Source organism: Alosa alosa, chromosome 3 (genome assembly GCF_017589495.1).
Source record: "Alosa alosa isolate M-15738 ecotype Scorff River chromosome 3, AALO_Geno_1.1, whole genome shotgun sequence".
Classification (NCBI taxonomy): Eukaryota; Metazoa; Chordata; class Actinopteri; order Clupeiformes; family Clupeidae; genus Alosa; species Alosa alosa.
In genome coordinates, this window is record NC_063191.1 from 10,660,136 (window position 1) to 10,666,213 (window position 6,078).

Consider the following 6,078-nt stretch of genomic DNA (forward strand, 5'->3'; position numbering starts at 1 on the left):
GGCTATTGCTTGTAGGTCAAAGTCCGCCGCCCGGTGGCGTCCTCCTTTTTGGTAAAATTGATTTTTATTTCTCTGGCTGTTGCAATTGATATCAGTGATATGAATGCCCTCAGTAAAAAAGCACAACAAACAGAAAGCAAACAGTTACAGTCACGCACTTGGCTTCATAAGAGATCGCGCGTGCAGGCACTCGCGAACGCGACGACAGCCAGGCGGCGCAGAGCGATGTATACGGGAGACCGCGTGACCACAGCCGCAACGGCAGCCGAAGCACGCTGCAATGAATGCCCTCGGTAAACATCACACCAAACAGAAAGCAAACAGTTACAGTCACGCACTTGGCTTCATAAGAGATCGCGCACGCACGCACTCACTCAGCAGCGCTGCTTAACGTAGTGCTCGGTGTTATATACATTATTAGAGTCTCGTGACGCTGGCTATTGCGTGTAGGTCAAAGGTCCTCCTTTTCGTAAAATTTATTTTTATTTCTCTGGCTGTTGCAATTGATATTAGTGATTTTAATATGAATTTCCTCAGTAAACAGCACACCAAACAAAAAGCAAACAGTTACAAACAGTCACGCACTTGGCTTCATAAGATGTCGCGTGGCAGCGTGCACTCGAACGCGCTGACAGGTAGCGTGCCGTAAAAGAACGGCCGTAACACAAGCCGGTGCATCAGGGCGGATTCGAACCGGCGATGCAATTCTTAATGTGCTACAGCACAGCACCGCCAACAGTGCCACGGAGGCGCTGCTTAACGTAGTGCTCTGTCTTATATACATGATCAGAGTCTCGTGACGCTGGCTATTGCGTGTAGGTCAAAGTCCGCCGCTCGGCGGCGTCCTCCTTTTTCGTAAAAAATTGATTTTTATTCCTTTGGCTGTTGCAATTGATATCAATGATTAATATGAATGCCCTCAGTAAACAGCACACCAAACAGAAAGCAGTTACAATCAAGCACTTGGCTTCATAAGAGATTGCGCGTGCCCGCCGACACGCACGCACGCACGGACTCGCGATTGCGCTGACCACTGGACAGCGTAGAGTAAAATTAACGGGTGACAGCTGCGGCCACTGCATCATGCCGGATTCAAACCGGCGATACTACTAGCATAATTCCTAATGTGCTTCGCACTATGCGCCAAATGTAACATGCCTTATTTCATGGACAGAATGACTTTTGTGTGACGAAATACATATATTCATTACGAAACCATGTTACATTGTAACGCCTTTTGTCCACGGAATGCACAAATTGGTTTGCATTGTGTCCATGAAACACTGAAGAGAGCACATCATTTCGTGGACGAAATTGACTGGTGGCCTTTTCCTTTCGTGGACATAATGAATGCACTATTCACTGTCGTAGACGAAATAAACTCTTTTTTTGGTCAAAAGTAATTCTGTCTATGTAAATACGGAATGCACCTACACGCATCATTCTGTGTATCCCATTTCAATTTCGTCCACAAAAGTATTGTGTTGTGTTACAGAAGGCATTCCGTCATGCAATAGTAACTTTATAACTTATGAAATGCATTCAGTGACCTATGCTTTCATTCTGTGGATGAAATGCATAATAGAATCACATACAATACATTTCGTGAGTCAGCAGTTTACGAAATTAATAATGTGTCACGATCATTTGATTACGTGGAAGAGATGCATAACAGAATCACGAAATCAGTTTTGTGACCTGTTGCAATACATTTCGTGAGTCAGCAGTTTACGGAATGAATTATGTGTCACGATAATTTCATTACGTGGACGAAATGCATAAGAGAATCACGAAATATGACAACAGGACTGATGATTTCATGCTAATATGCTCATTTCTAGCTAACAGGTCATGGTCAGAAAGGCACATGGTATGTAATCTGAGAGGTTATTTAACAGACATCCCAAGTCTCCCGGAAGTTCTGCAAATTAGATAAAATCTCCCGGAATCTAGAGCGAGCGATCAAGAGCAAGACACGCATGCGAACTATATACTCTGTCTCAGGCTTTAAACATACAAACTCTATATATCCTAGACTATATATCCTGTTCAACTGTTTCTTCTGCCCCCAACTGTCATTCCAACTATATTAAACCTCATCTACATAGCAAATAATTTAACCATTTAAACTATCCACCTATTTAACTGTTCAGTCATTCCAACTATATTAAACCTCATCTACCTAGTTCAGTCATTCCAACTATATTAAACCTCATCTACCTAGCAAATAATTTAACCATTTAAACTATCCACCTACTTAACTGTTCAGTCATTCCAACTATATTAAACCTCATATACCTAGCAAATAATTTAACAATTTAAACTATCCACCTATTTAACTGTACAGTCATTCCAACTATATTAAACCTCATCTACCTACTAGTTCAGTCATTCCAACTATATTAAACCTCATCATGTTGGTTGCCAATTAGCACATCATTTGATTTAACAATATTTAAGACCATATGTTTTGTCCCTGGAATTACGTTGTAGTTATTATTATTATTATTATTATTATTTATTTATGGGGGCTTTGTGATACCTCCCTGAAATTACTTTTTGCAGGTTGGGATGTCTGTTATTAGTTCTATATATTGGTAATATCAGAATTCATAAATAATTGTTTATTTGTACACTTTAAAAAATGATAACAGGACTGATGTTGTATGCTGGCCCCTCTCTCACAGCCCTGATAAAACATGTTAAATAGGACATTTAAAGAAGAGAGAAACTTACCCTTTCTTACACTGTGGAATCTGCTTCTTCTAAATGATGTCACTTCCTTTAAATTATGTCACTTCTAGTTTGTACATTTTATAGGGTTTTTTTTTTTGGTGAAAGCAGAGCCCGTCTACGGAGAGCCTGGCCACTCCGTATTAAGTCCCATTGTACTGAATTTTGGATGCAGTTCCACCAGAGTTCCACTGGGGGCGATCGCCATGAGTGCAGAATGAATGGGAGTCAATGGAGCTAGACGGCTAAATTTGTCTCTTTCACCTGATTGTCGTTGACAAATCTCAGATTTGATTGTAGCTTGTATAACTTCAACATGGGTTATAGGTCAAAAGTTGAATGAACGAGTACTTATGTCCTTTTGATTTCTTACAGGTTGGGTCGTTGTTGCCCATAACACGCTAGCATTGTGCTAATGAATGACGTCATTGACACGTTTGAAAGCCTTTTTAGAACAATTAAGTGACTTTAAAAAATATAATACTCAACCAAGTGTATTTTCTTTGCCTCCCCTTTCGAATACAATATTCTAATTACTTAATTATAACCCGAGAAAAGTGGATTTTGAGGGGTACAGCTCCATAGACCTCCATGCATTCTGCACTCGTGGACGAGCGCCCTCATGTGGAACCACAGAAGGAACTGCAACCAGTTCAGAAACCGGAAGTTTTCCGAGAGTGCCAGTTCTCCCCTTATTATATATATATATATATATAGATAGATAGATAGATACTTTATTGATCCCCAGAGGAAATTCAAGGTCTCAGCAGCATACAGCCAACACAAACACATTCTTTAACAGCAGAAAGAGTAATTAAAGTATATAATATAAAAACACAACTAAGCAATAAGGAAAGTAGAAGATAAAGAATATGCTAAATATACTAAAATACAAATTTACTAACACTTATAAAAATATACTAAAATACAAATTACAAAATACAAATTATACTAACACTTTATCTAAATCAATTCTAAAAACAGTATCCACATAGTGGTGATTAATCAATCAGAGGCGCTTGCAATGACTGAGGCAGGGACTGAGCCTGTGATTCTCTGTGCATGGTAAGGTGCTCTAAGGTGCTCTGTGTGAATGAGTGTCATGGTGGTAGTGCAATGGTGATAGTGGTCATGGTGATAGTGCAAATGAGTACGTCCAACAGTGCAACAATGCAGAAATAAAGTAAAGTCTATATATCTATATATTTAACTATTTAAGAAAATGTATAAGTGTGGCCACAGTTCGGCTGTGGCATGGAGGGGGGGGGGGGTATGCATATGTGCTAATGTGCACATATTAGCACATATGCATGCCTCACGCAAACAGTGAGGCATAAAGACAGTGGTAAAAGTGGCTAGTGGACAGACAGTACCAAACATGGAGGGGGTTAAGAGGCAGACGGACTATGCAGAGAAATCTATCTGTCCTTTTCCCTTAAGTGAGGCATTGAACAGTTCAATGGATCTGGGGACAAATTACTTCCTTAGTCTGTCTGTTGTGCAAGGCAGTGAGCGAAGTCTCCAGCTGATCAGGCTCTTCTGCTTAACAATAGTGCTGTGGAGTGGGTGACACTCATTGTCCAAGATGCTGATCAGTTTGTTCAGGGTCCTTTTGTCAGATAGTGAAGTGATGCACTCCAGTTCAGCTCCCACTACAGAGCCAGCTTTCCTTACCAGCCTGTCAATTCGCCCCGCATCCTTCTTCCTTGTGCTTCCTCCCCAACATACTACTGCATAGAAGAGGACGCTGGCAACAACAGACTGATAGAACATCCTGAGGAGCTTACTGCACACATTGAAGGACCGCAGCCTCCTCAGGAAGTACAGCCTGCTCTGTCCTTTCTTGTAGAGTGCATCAGTGTTGGCTGACCAGTCCAGTTTATTGTCCGTGGGAGACCCAGATACTTGTAGGTGCTAACCACCTCCACATTGACCCCATCAATGTGGACTGGTAGCAGAGTGGGCTTAGACCTGCGGAAACTTGAATTTCCCCTGGGGATCAATAAAGTATCTATCTATCTATCTATCTCTATCTATCTAAATCCACCACCATCTCCTTGGTCTTTGAAGTGTTAAGTTGAAGATGATTGAGATTGCACCATTGCACAAAGTCCTCCACCAGGCTCCTGTACTCCTCCTCCTGCCTGTTCCTGATACACCCCACAATTGCAGTATCATCAGACAACTTCTGCATGTGGCATGACTCGGTGTTGTAGCAGAAGTCAGATGTGTACAGGGTGAACAGGACTGGAGAGAGCACAGTTCCCTGTGGTGCTCCGGTGCTGCAGATCACAGTGTCAGAGAGACAGTTCTTCAGTCTGACGAACTGTGGTTGTCTCCCAATCTGAGGGGCTGGATGGTGTTAAAAGCACTTGAGAAATCAAAGAACATGATTCTCACAGCACTTTTCCCCTTGTCTAGGTGGGAATGTGTCCTGTGTAGAAGGTAAGTGATGGCATCGTCCACGCCCACTTTCTCCTGGTATGCAAACTGTAACGGGTCTAGTGCATGGCGTACCTGGGGTCTGAGCATGCCTAAGATATTTTATATATTATAAGATATATTATAGACATTCTCTGGTGAAAGTAACAGGACTGAGATGAAATTAAGGACAATGATAAATTACTTATATTTTCTAAGAAAACATATATCTATTTATGTCAAAACCATTGCTTAACAATGAGATTACTCTTGAGACAATATAAAACTGTGAAAATTGTATCATTTTACTAACATTTTACAACTTCATCATATATTTATGTGACTTTAATTAAGTAAAATTATATTTTATTGGCTTTACTTGGTCTTATATTGATGCATATGATCTATTCTATAGTAACATTAAGTTTTTTAAATTACACATGTATTTGTTGTTAGAGCAACTTTAGAACTGATTATGTGTTTATTATGGATGCAAAAGGCACTGATTCGGTGGAATGACCCAGAGAGATTTACTTCCTAAATCAATGTTATGGATAATTGACAAACACTAATTAATTATTTAGTTACATTAAATTAGCCCAAGGTAGCCTAATCACAACTGTGCATTAAGCTCATAGGCTTTGTCAGGACTAACAATGGAAAGCTGACTGTGGTGATAGTGTCTTCAGGAACCCTAAAGACAACAACTGGAAATGGAATAGCCAACTACCCAAGATCGTTATGAACTGCCTGAACACTGCAGCCTTAGCAGCCATCCAATATAAATATATTTTTAAATGAATGACCAACAATGTGTGACGGGTGGGAAAGGGATAATCCGTTGATGCACCTGGTTTCATTGCAATCAGTTTTAGGGAGTCACATGACGTTTCATCTCAGGTGACCTGGTCTAATGCAGGTAGA